General features: G+C 48.2%; 2 protein-coding genes across 3 annotated transcripts in view; one reads left to right on the top strand and one right to left on the bottom strand.

The window, feature by feature from the left end:
* The window catches only part of LOC146835259 (uncharacterized), a 214,217-nt gene that overhangs the window by 911 nt on the left and 196,216 nt on the right, over window positions 1–17,090 (top strand). The window lies entirely within an intron of this gene.
* LOC146835260 (uncharacterized) overlaps window positions 1–17,090 on the bottom strand; it is a 233,167-nt gene that overhangs the window by 71,097 nt on the left and 144,980 nt on the right. The window lies entirely within an intron of this gene.

Here is a 17,090-nt window from a genome sequence, read left to right as displayed (position 1 = left end):
GTTGGCTCACTGGTATGTGTGTCCACACTTGGGGATAATTATGTGTGTGTATTTTGAACACAGGATGTCAATATGCAGATGCACATTCACAAGATACAGAGAAGGTGCAGGCTTCGTGGTAATTTCACGGGGGGGGGGTAATTTCTGATATTTATCTGTATCTCTCAGCTTCATTGCTTGATTCTGCTCACGAGCAAGTGTCACTCATAGTCGTTGAAATGTCACTCATAATTACAATGAAATTATGAAAATGTCACACATAGCAATTTGAAACCTTGGCAGCTCTGACCCTTGGCACGGCACTCCCTGATAATTGTGTTGGTGTCGCCCACTTCCATTCCGAACCGGGGTATGGTGCTAGGTCCGGCCAACATTTTCTGTGCTCAAGCTTAAACGTGCGCTGTATACGTCACCACGTCTCGACGGTCTACAGACGCCCGCGTCTACTCCCTCCCGCCACGTGTCCTGTGCCCCACAAACAAACATGCTGCTTGGTCCGGGAATAGCAGCTCTCGGCTATGAATAGGGCTCCGAGAACTGCCAGCGGTCAAACGCCGGCTGCTGCACAGCCTCCATTCGCCTACACTTATGACTCATGTGAATTCAAGCCAAGGGCCTGTAAAATCGTGTAATCAGACATCTAGAAATATGCATTCCAAGGAAAACCGCAGCGCTCCCACATTATCTGGGCAGTCTGCTCCCACTGCCCCCTCCTAAATTCTTACAAACGAATTTCATGGAAGAAATCAGTCTTGCCTTTATAGGCTCATGCCTTGGTCATGTTCCCAGCAGCGATATAAGTCCCTGTACTCTTTGTAAAAGTATCTAGCGCTGCTAAGCTGTTGAAATGGAAGCAGTGCTCTATATAAAAGTACACTGACAGCTAACAAATTATAACTTTATGAGTTTACATAGGCAAACGTAACCAGAGGCGCAACTAGAGCCAGATTTCGCGCGGGGGGGGGGGGGGGGCTGAGCAAAAATTTCGGGGGGGGGGCTGAACTTTAAGCAATAGGCAGAGTGGAGCTGCAGGGGCTCTTAGAAGGGGTGAAACAACAGCGAGGCCTCATTAACATGCAAATGGTCTTTTAAAGACCTGTGAAGTGCTCGGGTGCGGCTGCTTTTTTGCCCGGGAAGGTGTCTCATCCCGGGCTGCCACACACGACGGGTGGGGGGGGCTAAAGCCCTTTGAGTCCAATGGGTGTTACGCGCCTGAACGTAACACACATTAAGACCAGTAAATTGGGTACCAACACCTGTTGTTTAAAGTAGCTCGGAAAAAGCAGAAACGTGCTCTGAAGCGCTATAGAACAGTCATCAAGGATAAACCTAGTGACTGTCAAATTTAGTGTAAACAGCAGAAAGCAATCCTGATATTTATACTTAGATGTGGGTCCCGTAGCTCACTTTCAAGCTGCACCTCAGGGGTGAGGCCCTGCAAGGTGTGGCCAATAGATTGGTCTGGATTGTTCCTATTGGAGGAAGACCACATCTCATTTGCATATGGTTCTCCCTATCTGCAGTGACACAGTCATTAAAAAAAATGGACTAAATACAGACCAGAGTGATTGATAGTGGCTAAAAATAATTTAGCCATTCCACATATCATTTCTTTCTTTACCTAACTGCCATGGAATTCTAAACATCCACTATCCGAATAGCTTGGCTGCTTCCAGATACAGAGCGCCTTTACGCAGCAAAAAAAACCCAAGCATTTGCAATGCAATAGGTCTCGCATTTATAAGAGTTTGAGCTATTGGCATTGTAACATTACAATGCCTTTTATTTATGTTTTGGTTTTAAAACAAATAAAAGGCATTGTCATTTACAATGTCAGTAGCATAAATTCGCATAAAAGCAGTGTGTGGAGTGCAGCAGTGTGCGGCGTGCAGCAGTGTGCGGCGTGCAGCAGTGTGCGGCGTGCAGCAGTGTGCGGTGTGCAGCAGTGTGCGCCGGGCAGCAGTGTGCGCCGGGCAGCAGTGTGCGCCGGGCAGCAGTGTGCGCCGGGCAGCAGTGTGCGGCGTGCAGCAGTATTTTGTGTAGCAGTGTGAGGCATGCAGCACTGTGTGGCGTGCAGCAGTGTGCGGCGTGCAGCAGTGTGCGGCGTGCAGCAGTGTGTGGCGTGCAGCAGTGTGCTGCGTGCAGCTGTGTCGTGCAGCATGCAGCGATGAGTAATGCAGCAGTGTGCAGCAGTGTGTGCCGCGCAGCAGTGTGTGCCGTGCAGCAGTGTGTGCCGTGCAGCAGTGTGTGGCGTGCAGCAGTGTGCGGCGTGCAGCAGTGTGTGGCGTGCAGCAGTGTTTCATGTAGCAGTGTGCGGCGTGCTGCAGTGTGCGGCGTGCTGCAGTGTGCGGCGTGCTGCAGTGTGCGGCGTGCTGCAGTGTGTAATGCAGCAGTGTGTAATGCAGCAGTGTGTAATGCAGCAGTGTGTGGCGTGCGGTAGTGTGCGGCGTGCAGCAGGGAAGAAGAGAGACATCCACTGTAAGCAGCCAGAGGATGAGACAGTGGAGCAGAGAGGCAGGCATCAGATCACCGACAGCCACACGATAAGACAGGGATGGGATGAGAGATCGAAAGAGAGGAATGGGGCCGACAGCGCAAGGGGCCGACAGCGCAAGGAGCGAAAGATGGATGGGAGATGCAGTCAAACAGATAAAATGAGATAGGGGAATACAAGCATTGTGAATAGAGCGAGTTAAGAAGAAATCCACGCCAAGCAATCAACACCATGAAAAGAGACAATAGGAGAGCGACAGAAGCAGGGTGGGAGACAAATGGACGTGAAAGGGAGACAATAGACAGGAAGAGCAGAAGAGCGCATGGAGGGAGGCAGTGACAGGAAAGGAGACAGATGGATAGTGGCAGGCAGAGACAGGGGGACAAGTAAAGCAGCAGGCTGTGTGTGCTGTACAAAGAGACAACAGACAGCAGGAACAGTCAACAGCCATGTAAAGACAAGATAGCGGCAAGGAGACAGGCAGGGAAAAGGATCACCAGGGACAGGGAAAAGACAGACCAGAAGACGGACAGGAAAACATACGGAAAGGGCAGAAGTGAAGCATGACTGATACCGAAAAGGCATGCAATGCAGACGGGGAAAGAGCACAGAGGAAGGCAGGGCGTGGGGCAAGAGGAGAACCCAAAAGAGAGGGATAGGAACAACAAGTCTACATACGCATCAGGCCGGCCAGGAGTTTTCACGTGAATCGGGTCTCACATAACCGCTCCTCGTCTTTTAAAATACATATAAGAATGAATTTAATCATTTTCTATGGCAGAAAAGGGGAGCGGACAACAAACTAGCTAAAGTTTCCTACGGATTTATATTTTATGTATATGGTAAAATCGACGGTGGTTTCTTGTTTAAAACCCTTTAAGTGTCATTGCAGCCATTACATCCATAATGCGGAAAGTAGCGCAGTGAGTGAACGGTGGAAATGTTTATCATTTTCTCTTAAACTTCTTTATTGTAATAATTGGCAAACTATTTTTGAAAAAAGTACCCAACAAACGGCACACCCGTAAATAACATAATTTGACACCTGGGTACGCAGCTCGGACAGTCTCCTGAGCGCCATGCATGGTTCTACGACTATGCCATGCTTGCCTCTTCCGACATAGCGGGTTTTCCCAACTGAGAACAAAACTGATTTGTTCCTTTGGTGGGGGGAGGGGTTGTTTTTCTTGCGTCTAACTTGTCAGACTGTCTATTAAGCATGAGCCTTAGAAATGCCTAATTATACCACTGGCACAGACGGTGTCCCATCCAAGAGAATGCTCCAGTTTTAAGTAGTTTAAAAAAAATATTGTCTAAGAGTTAAAGAGCGAAGGGGCGTCAGTGTGTTTTTTTTATGCATTTGTATCTCGAACGGAAATACTGATCGGAGATGTTACAGTCCGAATTTAAGTTTCACATTTGCTGCTTGACAAAACAGATTAAGGCGCAGAAGGGTGGAGCGTAAAGGGAATACAAAATAAATAGTGATCCGGGTGCACTTTGACTAAGTGATGTCTATGGGGGAAGGAATGCTTCGATGCCGTTTACCTAAAAAGAACAAGTGAGAAATCAGGAGACAGGAGGAGGAGACTGAGTGAAGTGGAACATTTGGGGGGAGGGGCGGGGGGCGAAGAACAAAGGAGAAGCCCTGAGGCCAAAGTTTACCTTAGACAAGCGCGCACTGAAGTTGACGAGGAGGGAGTGGGAGGGGGGAGTGGGGGCGGGCACAGTGCAAATGGTGTGCACTTTGAAGTCCTCAGTGGCCGCGCGGTTCACTGACGGACATCAAAGGGGCCGCGAAGTGATCAGGCAGTGCTTTTCAGGCTGCCAAATGGTGCGCGCGGCCGGCACACATGCACTGTATTTGGAGGCCTGAAAAGCACTGTTTGCACTTCCAAAACTCGCTTACTATAAGTCTCGCCAGAGCAGCGCTAAAGCGCTGTCTCAGGCGAGACCTAACAAGCATTTAAAATGCAATAGGTCTCGCCCTCGTTTAAGTTAAAGCAATTCTGTTTGTAATTAGGTGGCTTTTTAGCTTTGCTTTTATTAGTGTTTTTCAAACTTTCATGTACATAACATGCATATGTATGGATATATGTATGTATGCATTTTTATTTGTATTTATATAGATATGCAGATGTACAGATATGTTTATATATGTATGTATATATATATATATATATATATATATATATATATATATATATATACACACATACATATATATATACATATATATGTGCATATGTGTGCACATAGAGAGGTAGAGAGAGGTTGTGAGAGATAGAGTAGAGAGTAGAGTGAGTAGTAGAGTAGAGAGTGAGTAGTAGAGAGTGCAGTAGAGAGTGCAGTAGAGAGTGCAGTAGAGTAGTAGAGAAAGTAGTAGAGAGAGTAGTAGGAGTGAGTAGTAGAGAGTAGTAGATAGTAGAGAGTAAGTAGTAGAGAGTAGTAGAGCGAGTAGGAGAGTGAGTAGAGAGTAGAAAGTAGTAGAGTGAGTAGTAGAGAGTGAGGAGTAGAGAGTGAGGAGTAGAGAGTGAGGAGTAGAGAGTGAGGAGTAGAGAGTGAGGAGTAGAGAGTAGTAGGTCGTAGAGAGTAGTAGAGCGAGTAGTAGAGTGAGTAGAGAGTAGAAAGTAGTAGAGTGAGTAGTAGAGAGTGAGGAGTAGAGAGTGAGGAGTAGAGTGTAGTAGATAGTGAGTAGTAGAGAATTCAAGAAGCCCACCACGCACCACCGCACCCAACAGATGCCTGCCGCTGCTGGAGTAAAGTCACTGAAGACCAGCTAACCACCACCCTCGGCCAGAGCCCACCCGCCGACCCCGACACCGCCCCCAACCTCAGACAATGGATCGACGACTCTCGCCCCACTCAAGACACCCTCCAACAGCCACACCAGCAAGAAAGCCACCTGGTTCACCGAAGAACTCCAGGCCTCCAAACGAACATGCCGAAAACTGGAGAAAAACTGGCTCCGCGAACGAACACCGGACAGCTACACAGCCCACAAGAACGCCACCCGCAGACACCATCAACTCATCAGAGCTGCCAAGAGGGCCTCATTCAAAGACCGGCTAGATAACAACGCACACAACAGCAAAGAGCTCTTCAACACCGTGAAGTAACTCTCTCCAACCCCAGCCCTAACACCAACAACATCCCGACTTCGCAAGACCTGTGCGACTCACTGGCCACCTTCTTCCACCACAAGATCGCCGACATCCACGACAGCTTCAACGCCACGACCACCCCGACAACCACTGCCCCCACGACTACCACCTGCACCAACCGCCTGCTCTCCTGGACCAGCATCAACAACGAGGACACCAGCGAGATCATGAACACCATCCACTCCGGATCACCGTTAGACCCATGCCCTCACCACATCTTCAACAAAGCCTGCACAGCCATCGCACCCAACCTCCGGAAAGTAATCAACATCTCCTTTGAGACAGCAACCTTCCCGGAAAGCTGGAAATACGCCGAGATCAACACCTTACTCAAGAAACCCAAGGCGGACCCAAAGGACCTCAAGAACTTCCGACCCATCTCCCTGCTCCCGTTCCCGGCGAAGGTCACCGAGAAAATCGTCAAACAACTGACCCGCTACCTCGAGGAGAACAGCATTTTGGACCCGTTCCAGTCCGGGTTCCACAGCAACCACAGCACCGAAACTGCCCTCATTGCTCCCACCGATGACATCAGGACCCTGCTTGACAACGTAGAAACAGCGGCCCTCATCCTCCTGGACCTGTCAGCCGCCTTCGACACGGTCTGCCACCGCACACTACGAACACGCCTACACGACGCCGGGATCCAAGAGAAGGCCCTGGACTGGACCACATCCTTCCTCTCCGGCAGAACTCAGAGCGTCCGCCTTCCCCGCTTCCGCTCCAATGCCACCGAAATCATCTGCGGCGTACCCCAGGGCTGAGACGACTGCAACGCATCCAGAACGCCTCGGCACGTCTGATCCTCGACATCCCCCGTCGCAGCCACATATCACCCCACCTGAGAGACCTGCACTGGCTCCCCATCAACAAGAGGATAACCTTCAAGCTCCTCATCCATGCACACAAAGCTCTCCACAACATAAGCCCAGCATACCTCAACAGACGACTCAGCTTCTACACCTCCACCCGCCAACTCCGCTCCACCGGCCTCGCCCTCGCCACAGACCCCCGCATCCGAAGAACGACCGCCAGCGGTAGATCTTTCTCCTACCTCGCCGCCAAGACCTGGAACACCCTCCCCACCAACCTACGGCAGACCCAAGACCTACTGGCCTTCAGAAGACTCCTCAAGACCTGGCACTTCGATCAGTAGCAGCGACCCCCCCCCAGCGCCTTGAGACCCTCACGGGTATGTAGTGCGCTTTACAAATGTCTTGATTGATTGATTTAGTAGAGAGTGGGTAGTAGAGAGTAGTAGAGAAAGATTAGTAGAGAGTGAGTAGTAGAGAGTGAGTAGTAGAGTGTAGTAGAGAGCGAGTAGAAGAGAGCGAGTAGAAGACAGTAGTAGAGAGTGAGTAGTAGAGAGTTAGTAGAGAGTGAGGAGTAGAGAGAAGGGTTTATGATCTGTGGAGTTGGGGGGGGGAGGATTAGGATAATAAATGTAGGATTCGTGAGACTGATTTTAAGTAGCTGACCAGGCTCGTCATTAACTCACTCATTTTACCACAAAGTCGAAAAAGGTTCCGAGAGTCTAATTGTCTGCTCAAGAGTTTTTGTGAGACAGTCCTCAGTCCAAAAAGCGCTAGTGACGTCAGACAAGAAAAGGTATGTTTTTTGTCACCTCTCACTATGTCTAACATTTCTCGCTCACTTGATGAAACTGCACCCACCAAGTAGATTTAAAATCGTGACACTATGCGGCAAATACACAGAATAACATTTACCCCGCACATAAAACCGCTAACAATAAGGCCTTTCAGTTGGCATTAACAGTTACCTGAATTTCAAGATGCATTCCTTACGATAAATGCATAAATTTTTCCCGCCTCATACCCTGAGGAAACCGAACAAGTGGCTACCGCGCCAGCCTCTCTGTCTCGAGTTTCGGGCACTCTCCCCGCCCGTAGAAAGCTTTTATTGGAGGTCAGGGCGGCTAATGAAGTGGGACACGCAATTAACAAGCAATGCTCGCGGGAAGCCTCGTGCCAGCTTCTGGGGTCGAGCGGTGGCTGCGCGCGCCGTGGCGGATTCCTCAGCACTGCCCCCGGGCCCTTCAGCCTGTCTGGGAAAGCGAAAGCACGCCGCCATGCACACGTAGGGACAAAAAAATGCGCGCGCTTATGCACAAAGATGGCGTCGGGCTGCCCACATGCGCATGCATTTTTTTGTCCCTATGCGTGCATGTTTAGCTTTGCCGATGGCGAGAGCAGCCATCTTTGTCCATTTGGACGCGCGTGCATGCAGCTTTGGCTGAATCGATTACAAAAGGTGCTCTCCGTGGCGAGAGCAACGCATGCGCTGCTTTCGCCAGGCGAGGCCTAAAAAACGACAATTATGGAAGTCTACATTCATTAGTGGTTCCCAAATACGAGCACATTCCACATAACCTGATTAACACCGGTGCCCCCCATCAGCATTCCAGACTTCAGTATATTTCACAGTTCAAATTGTAGACGGCCAAGATACACAACAGAGGGGATTGTAGGTGGGAATGTAAGATATTTCACATTACCTTGGGTTACTGTTTTCGTATAGTGCGTACTTCCCACAGGGCACTCCTACAAAGCTGAAGCAACAGGAGACACTCTAGAACTGCTGTGAGCCGCGCAACAGCTGGCGAACCTTTGGCGCTCGCTCAAGTGACATGCAGCAGTGGTGGGGTGTACACCCATTCAGAGGTGCTGAGACAGTGCATGCACCATGCATGTGTAGCATATCACTGAGCCTCAAATGTGCAGGCTACATTTCCCCACAATCTGAAAACTTGGATAAAATTGAAAATTACCGCGTTATATCAGAATGAATGGAACAATGTATGTTAAATGAATTCAGATAATTGAGAGAGCTATATACTATCACTAATAGGGTGAAGGGCAGATTTCTGAAGGATTCACAGGCTAATACCAGTCTGCACCGTCCCTCAGCCTATGAATGCTAATCTGAAACTCTGCAGTGGCATCCCTAGTGTACATCAAACTATCCTGCCTGCCCCAGTAGCAGCAAAACCTTGAGCGTAAAAAAAGAAAAACTGCCTCAACTCTAGAATTTGTTTGTACTAATAATATTTTTTACATTTCATTGACCATCACTTTCATCTATTCCACACTTCACCTACATTTCGTTTCCTCTCATTATCTTTGCATCATCCAGTGATATAAATTGCATCCTGACAACTAGGCTCTGCCCTGCTACCCAAAGCCTGAGCGGGTGCCACGGGTGTAACATTTTGCATACCCCGGATTTCCTAAATCTCAGCCATCCAGCCTTGTAATTCTGAGGAACCGAAGCTACCACCTGGGTCTTTGGACTTCATTATGAGTGGCCTGGTAATTTCAACAAGGATGTTGAGCAGACGCCGAAACTCAAACCTGGTTGCCCAATGCCAAAATCAGCAGCTCTGGCTGTTACGCCACATCCTCTCCTCTAAGATTGTCACACTGGACAGGCTGGCGGTGCACTCAGGATCTCTCATCTGACCCAGCTGCACCTCCTGACTTCCGGTCTCCATCACTGGCTCTTCGTGGAATTTTGTCCTATCTGTCTTTTGTAGCTCTGATTGCAACGCATCTTATGGTCTGGCTTGACAGCGAAGCTTTCGCCAGACAATTATATGAACATCACCAGGAGGAGGCATTGGCTCCACCCACATGTTGGAAAACAGGAATACCTGATTTTATTAGGCAGAAGTTGTGAGCTTCCACAAAAAAGTGTTTGCCCTCCACGTAGCTGTGATCATTTTGGTCCGGCTTGATAACACAGCTTTCACCAGACAATTATGCGAGAACCACCAGGAGAGGGGCTTTTGTTGCCACCCACATGTTGGGTGTCTAGAGTACATTTTTTTAATTGAGCAGAATTTGTGTACTTCCACAAAAAGTGCTTGCCCTCTAAGTTGCTGCCTTTTTGTTTAACCAGTTCCCAGATCTTTAACTTTAAGGGGCATACATATGCCATTGTAATGCTTTTAAAGTGGCTAACATAACTAGAGAATTTATGGTGTTTTTCTCTGGCACCAGCACAGATAGGAGGCAGTCAATGTACATGGATTTAAGGTCTGGCTTGATATTGCATTCATAGGCCTGACCTACTGCTATTGCCAATGCTTTTTTTGTTTCTTTATCTAACTGCCTGAGCGTGAACATTTAGGGGTGCACAAATGCCACTGCGGTGCTATTAAAGAGTCCTAGGTAACTTGAATATTTATGGAGGTGTTTTTGGCAGCAGCACAGATGGGATGGGGGATAGTCATTAACATATATGGATTTTTAGGTCTGGCTTGAAAGGTGTGTTCATAAGGCAAACCTACTGGCATTACCAATAAATGTTATGGTCTGACTTGATAGCACAGCTGTCGACAGACAATCCTGTGTAGATCACCAGTAGAGGGGCTTAGGCTCCGCCCACCTCTTGGGAGCCAGGAGTACATGTTTTGATAGGGCAGAAGTTGTGTGCTTCCACAAAAAAAAAGTGCTTGCCCTCCATGCAGCTGTGATCATTTTGTTTATTTATCCAGATGCCCAAGTTTGAAGTTTCAGGGGCACACGCATGACACTGTAAAGCTATTAAAGTGTCTTAGATAAGGAAATCATTTATGGGTGTTTTTCTCTGGCAGTAGCACAGATGGGAGGATGGCGCTCATTAACCTACATGGATTTTTGGGTCTGGCTTGACCGTTCATGTGTCACCTGACCTTTTAACCAACACAGTTCCATACACATACATATCCATTCCCATGTTATCTTTATGCTTCACGTTAGCATACAGCATTCCTTTAAAGCCAGACAAATTTGAATTTAAAATGCTGTCTGATATTGGACTATATTTGTATTTGTATTTGTATCTGGGTTTTGTATCGCGCCAACTCACCGATATCTATTAGTTTTAATTCCCTCACCCAAATCACAATCAATTTGCATGTTGTTAAATTGCCACATTTACAATGTTCGGCTTTATGCGATATTGTTGCCATGGATGTGCTGGAGCGAAGAGAAAGCAATTTACAAATGACACTTCCTCTTTCAAAACTGTTTTTCTCCTTTTCGACAACACATTAACAGCCTCAGTCACTTCATCAAACCTCTCAAATTTCCCAGGTCCATGTGCGAGTTGCTCCTCCAGAGGAGTGTTTTTATCTAAGCAATGTAGCCCATTTTGTCCTAATGTTATAATGAAATCCACAAGACTGCAACTCCCAGAATGCAAAGGAACAAACTTAGATTGAATCAGCTATTCACGCACTGAACTGGAAAACATGAAACACAAGCTATGCTGCTTTATACGGGTCTTCAGATATGGGATAGTTGTTACTGAATTTAGGATCAAGGTTACAGGGCCTTTTGCCCCTGATCACTGTTGTGCATCCTACAAGTAGTGGTACAATTTCATGGCCATCTGGGAGGGAGGGAGTTGAACACAGGGTCCTGAAAGAATTCAACACCTTGGTTTTGTCTGTCTTAAGGTGGTATAGGTTAGCCCTCCTGCAGCTGCCTGCTAGAAAAGTCGCCACCCTTGGTAACAAGCATTGGCAAAGCCAACAAGTCTGGCGTTCTCAGCTTTGTCAATGCTTGTTTTGTTATTTTATGTTATCAGCAAAACGTTATTGTTGCAAAAGTTGCCAGGACCTCATCAAGTAAAAATATATATAAATATGTTAAAAGCAAAAACATGTTTTTTGGGGCCTCAAAAGACCCATGTTGCCTAAGTAGACCTTTTACTTCAGAGAACTACTTTGCATGTGGATATGTTGGCTCCTTGTGACAGGGCAGAATATCGCTAGCCAATGACCGAAGTGGGCTTTCCCACTGCCCTATGCTGCTTGATGTAGAAAGTAAAAGAAAAATGTGACTGGCTTAATAACTTGAGACAGAAGGGCCGTTAGAGGGAAAGCCTACCCCTTACTTGACATCCTCACAACAATGGGGTTACCGGTCGGTAAAATGACCTAGAATAAGTTCTTGAGTGATGGCCTCCACACCGGCCACTATCCCATATACAAGGTGTATTATACACTTGAGACAGGTCCACAGACAGAGTGGGCCATGGTGGTTTTTAGTTTAATAAAGTATACCACGTGACACACACTTGACAGGCAAATAAGTTAAATGCGAGCCCCTGCACTTGGGAGCTAGTTACTGAATCGATGACTAGACACCATAAAGGGATGGAATAGATAATACACAACCCTACACAAACCTACTAGTTGGTCCAATTGATTTCAGTATGATTGTTGGCTATTGGTGGTACATGTGAGACCATGAGTATGGGTCTGTTCACTATGATAAAATGGATGCCTACGCATTGAGTGAAATTAGTGCCTTCCATTTTTGTTTCCCTTTTAATCTAGCTTTACATATGAGCAATGCCTTATGAGTGACCTACCGGGTACTGTTGAAGCCTGGTTAGCCTACCGAATTGGGTGAGTCCACATGGATGTACCTCTGCTGCTGTACTTATGTGCCACAAGGGCTATAGTTCACTTTAGCTCACTGTGGGCACTCACTACGTGTCACTGTTTTAAGAGTCCTCAATGCAATTGCATTTACCGTTCACCACTATAGATAAGAAGTCAGCGTCACAAGGGAATATAAACTGTATCTTGAAGTACACCATACCCAACTGAATGAGGTCGCGTTTTGTCTCTCCACACAGGTAGTTCCAGGTCTAACAGGTAAACTAATAGGTAGATATTTGGTTGATGTGTGTATGATTCCATGTCACCATTTTTAAAGTGTAGATAGTTTCACTGTTCTGGTCCTGAAGAATCGCAGGTAGAAATTACTTTAAGCGAGAAACATGTTGACCTTTACTTATCAATAGGGAGCTCAAACCCAAGACAAAGCTTAGGAAAGCACCTCATTGCTTGTTTTTACTTAGGGTAGGAGATCCCTAGAATAAAGTTTGGCTGTTCTGGTACTCCCAGCCCTATTTTAAATCACTTTCCAAAACTCATTCATCTACACATCTCTGGCCCCTCACCTCCACTTCACCACACGGCTATTGGAAAAAGATCTCCGACAAAGTGTCCCTATCATAGGGAGCCCGTTGGGTATTGCTCCGCGAACCCAACGAGGAGGAGCCCAGATGATGAAGCATGACACCTGCAAGGGTGTGTGAGGGCATTACAATCCAATACCCGGATCCCCAACTCTGAACCCCCTGGGTCAAGTTGGTCACTGTTTCCCTGACTCTGACACTATCACTGAGGAACAGCATAAAATCGGTTTCAATATGGACTCTGGGGCACCTATGCTGGACCGCCCACTCTTGTAAGAGAGGAAAAAGCCCCCCTGTCCCTCCTTTGTATACTGGCTTAATAACAGACCAATAGATGGAGAGCGCTGACTGAAGTCATACCTATAATTTTAGTAAAATCAAAAGGTATTGGTTAACACCAGACCTAATAATTTACACTCTTTTAGCCAGTCTAAGCAAGAATCGACTGGGCACAGCTCCGGTAAGCTGTATTTCGGAGACATTCATTCCTGGTGGCCTCAGGGGTCTGCATAGCATTTACATCCTGTACAAAGCTCTTTATAAAGTAAAGATCAAGTCCGTAGGAAAGGGACAAACATAATTAGTATAAACAACTGTTTCAGGATCAAGTTCGTTTAGCAAAGTTTCTGTCTAAACATTCATGTGGCAACACAACAATCACATGGTTCTATAAAAAATAAATAACGAGGGATGTTATTCACAAGCTCCAGGGTCCTCATTTTATGGACATCGGAAGGATGAAAGCCTGTACTAGCCTCGTAAGGAATGGAACCTGTGACCTTCTGATTTCAAACAGGCATTAGACATTCACCCAATCCAATGATCGAATTTCTCAGTTCAACTTACAGCGGTTGGTAAAATGAGCACCATTTTATAGATTAGTACAGCTTGAATCAATAAAATAAATAAATAAAACATATACAATTTATATTTCTATATAAAAATATACGCGTCATAGAAAAAAACAAAATGCCCATACTATATCCACAGATGTTTAGTACATAATATGCTATATATTCAGGGCCACTGGAATTATGCGGCGGGTTGGACCAAATTATGCTGTAGGGTTGACTATATTATGAGGTAAGAAAAAGCTAATTATGCTGCATAAGGCACATTTTATGAATTTATGTGCTTCTTTATTTTGCTAATTTTACTCATGTTGGGCAAAGGTTTCATATTGTGGGTACCAGTTTAACACTTGAACACAATAAGAAACTAAAAAGTGACCAGTCAACTTATATGAAGGGCATTCTGCCAAGCGGCAACATGTGTTGCAGCCATTTTAATAATTTTTGATTTGCTTAAGCCAGAAACAATTTTTTTCTTAAAGTCTGCAAAGAACAAGTTACTTAACTTCGGTAACGATGTATCTTTAAGAAACATTAGTTAGTTAGATTCCTCACCTTAGAATATCCCCAGGCGTCAGACTGGATCCGGAAGATTTTTCGTCAGCAATACCCCTTGCGCGTCGCTAGGCGTTGTCTGCGGCTCCGCGTCCGTCGTCGGCGTCGTGCGCCGGAATGACGTCGGAGTACTTAGACGCCGCCCTCGCGCGCTGACGTCAGTTCTTGTACATAGCTTTCCGCGCCAGGAACGCAGAGCCATGCAAAGACCGACACTGGTGCCAAAAATAAATTCTAGGGGCCTGAAAAGGATAACCTTAACCCTAGATGTCAGTTCGCAGAACGGGGAGGATGGGTGGGTCGGTGAGGAATCTAACTAACTAATGTTTCTTACAGATACATCGTTACCGAAGGTAAGTAACTTGTTCATCTGAAAGAAACACGTTAGTTAGATTCCTCACCATAGAATAGATACCCAAGCAATACCATCCCCGGTGGTGGGTCTGCGAACCAAGATCACACCAGAAAGTCCTGGAGGACAGAACGGCCAAAGAAGCCATCCCTCCGGACTTGGCTGTCAAGGCAGTAATGCCTGGCAAACGTGTGAAGCGAAGCCCACGTTGCCGCCTGACAGATGTCCTGCAAAGGGACACCCCGTCCCAAAGCAGTAGTAGCCGCTGTGGCCCGAGAAGAATGGGCTCGCAGCCCAACAGGAGGGTCCTTTTTTGCCAAGGAATAACAAATTTTGATGCACAAAACGACCCACCGAGAGATGGTCCGTTTGTGCACAGCTTTCCCCTTCTTAGCACCCACGTATCCAACGAAAAGTTGGTCGTCCACCCGGAACTGCTTTGTGCGGTCCAGATAAAAGGAGAGCGCACGTTTTGGGTCCAGACGGTGGAGCCTCTCTTCCTCTTTGGAAGGATGCGGAAAGAAGGTGGGCAAGGTGACAGACTGCCCAAGATGAAAGGGGGTCACCACTTTCGGAAGAAAGGAGGGACGAGGCCGAAGGACAACCTTGTCCGGATGAACAGAGAGAAAAGGAGGCTTTGAAGATAAAGCCTGGAGCTCACTCACCCGTCTAGCCGAAGTGAAGGCTACCAGAAAAGCAGTCTTAAGCGTCAGCAGACGAAGAGGACAATTATGAAGAGGCCCAAAGGGAGCGCACATTAGAAATGTGAGAACAAGATTCAAGTCCCACTGAGGCATTACAAAAGGGACAGGAGGGAACGTGTGAGTAATGCCTTTTAGAAAGCGTGTAACTACAGGGGACTTGAAAAGAGAAGGCTGATCAGGAAGCCGCAAGAAGGCAGAGATGGCAGCAAGATAACCTTTCAAGGTGTCCAGGGCAGAGCCCTGCCGGGCCAAAGAAAGAAGAAAGAGGAGAACCTCAGAAAGAGGGGCGGAAAGGGGATCCACAGCCTTTGCTGTGCACCATGCCACAAATTTGTTCCACCGGCAGGCGTATACCGTCTTTGTGGAGGGACGCCTGGCTGCCAGAATGATATCACAGACTTCAGGAGGCAAGTCAAATGGCATCAACTGCCGCCGCTCAATCTCCACGCATGGAGGTGGAGGCTGGACAGGTTCGGGTGTAGGACCGTCCCCTGCTGCTGCGACAGAAGATCCTCCCGAAGGGGCAGACGTATTGGAGGATCGGTCAACATACTGAGTAGCTCGGGATACCAGTACCTTCGTGCCCAATCCGGAGCCACCAAGATGACTTGGGCCCGGTCGTGCCTGATCTTCAGCACTCTGGGCAGAAGTGGTATAGGCGGAAAGGCGTACAACAGACCGCAACTCCACTCGTGACGAAAAGCGTCGCCGAGCGAGTGCCGCCTTCGAAATTCCAACGCGCAGAACTGCTGACATTGCGCGTTCTCTTCGGTGGCGAATAGACCTAACCAAGGCTCTCCCCACTGCTGAAAGAGACCTTGCGCCACCTCGGAGTTCAGACGCCATTCGTGATCCATCATGCACCGGCGGCTGAGTTCGTCTGCTCTGGCGTTCAGAGAGCCCGCCAGATGTTGAACCACCAGGGTGACGCCCTGGTGTTCCAGCCATGTCCAGAGGCGCAGAGCCTCCTGACAAAGGGTCCACGACCCCACCCCGCCCTGTTTGTTGCAATACCACATGGCGGTGGTGTTGTCCGTGAACACCTGCACGACACTTCCCCTGACAGAGGGAAGGAAGGCTTTCAGTGCAAGTCGGATCGCTCTCAACTCCAACAGGTTGATGTGGAGACGAGACTCCGCCGAAGACCAGAGGCCTCTGATCTCCGCCTCTCCCATATGGCCACCCCATCCCAGGAGGGACGCATCCGTCACTACGACATGCTCCGGTTGGGGAAGGGAGAGGCTCGTGCCCTTGACCCAATCGCGGTCCGTGAGCCACCACTGCAACTGCCGTGCAGTGCCCTCCGAGATCAAGACCTGGTCGGACAGGTTGCCGTGATGCTGGGCCCACTGAAACTTCAGGTCCCACTGCAGAGCCCGCATGCGCCGCCTGGCGTGATGCACTAGTAGGATGCAGGAGGCCATCAGCCCCAGAAGCCGCAACACTAGCCTGACCGAAACCCAGGATAGAGGCCGAAAGATGGGAATCAGGGCCTGAATATCCCGGACCCGCTGTTCCGGCGGATAGACCCGGAACTGCGCCGAATCGAGAACCACTCCGATGAAGAGGAGCTTCTGGGAGGGACTCAAGTGTGACTTCGGCACGTTGATGGAAAATCCCAGCAAATGCAGGAGATCCGCCGTAGTCTGGAGGTGGGAGACGACTGTCTGGGGCGAGTCCGCCTTCAACAACCAGTCGTCGAGATAGGGGAAGACTGGAACCCCTGATCTGCGCAGATGAGCTGCGACCACCGCCATCACTTTCGTGAACACCCGAGGGGCACTGGTGAGGCCGAAGGGGAGCACGGTAAACTGAAAGTGCTCTTGGCCCACCGTGAACCGCAGGTAACGCCGGTGGGCCGGCAGGACGGGGATGTGGAAATATGCGTCCTGCAAGTCCAACGCTACCATTCAGTCTCCAGGGTCTAGGGCAGCTAGAACCTGAGCCAAAGTTAACATCTTGAACCTTTCCTTC

Source organism: Triturus cristatus, chromosome 4_2 (assembly GCF_964204655.1).
Source record: "Triturus cristatus chromosome 4_2, aTriCri1.1, whole genome shotgun sequence".
In the NCBI taxonomy this organism is placed as follows: Eukaryota; Metazoa; Chordata; class Amphibia; order Caudata; family Salamandridae; genus Triturus; species Triturus cristatus.
Note: the sequence above shows the minus strand (reverse complement) of the source record. Positions and strands in the feature narration are given on the sequence as shown.